The sequence below is a fragment of the Ailuropoda melanoleuca genome, chromosome 8 (genome assembly GCF_002007445.2).
Source record: "Ailuropoda melanoleuca isolate Jingjing chromosome 8, ASM200744v2, whole genome shotgun sequence".
NCBI classification, from domain to species: domain Eukaryota; kingdom Metazoa; phylum Chordata; class Mammalia; order Carnivora; family Ursidae; genus Ailuropoda; species Ailuropoda melanoleuca.
Genome location: NC_048225.1, coordinates 24550845 through 24551668, shown reverse-complemented (window position 1 = coordinate 24551668; position 824 = coordinate 24550845).

Here is an 824-nt window from a genome sequence, read left to right as displayed (position 1 = left end):
AATCAAAAAACGGGCAGAAGGTATGAACAGACACTTTTCCAATGAAGACATACAAATGGCTAACAGACACATGAAAAAATGTTCAAAATCTTTAGCCATCAGGGAAATTCAAATCAAACCACATTGAGTTACCACCTTACGCCAGTTAGAATGGCAAAAATTGACAAGGCAGCAAACAACAAATGTTGGAGAGGATGTGGAGAAAGGGGATCCCTCCTCTTACGCTGTTGGTGGGAATGCAAGTTGGTACAGCCACTTTGGAAAACAGTGTGGAGATTCCTCAAAAAGTTAAAAATAGAGCTACCCTATGACCCAGCCATTGCACTACTGGGTATTTACCCCAAAGATACAGGCGTAGTGAAGAGAAGGGCCATAATGCACCCCAATGTTCATAGCAGCATTGTCCACAATAGCTAAACTCTGGAAGGAGCCAAGATGCCCCTCAACAGACGAATAGATAAAGAAGATGTGGTCCATATATACAATGGAGTATTACTCAGCCATCAGAAAGAACAATTATCCAGCATTTGCAGCAACATGGACGGGACTGGAAGAGATTATGCTAAGTGAAATAAGTCAAGCAGAGAAAGGCAATTATCATAGGGTTTCACTCATTTGTGGAACATAAGGAATAGCACGGAGACTGGTAGGAGAAGGAATGGAAGAATGAAGGGGGGTTAAACAGAAGGGGGAATGAACCACGAGAGACTATGGACTCTGGGAAACAAACTGAGGGCTTCAGAGGGGAGGGGGGTGGGGGAATGGGATAGGCTGGTGATGGGTAGTAAGGAGGGCACGTATTGCATGGTGCACTGGGTGTTATA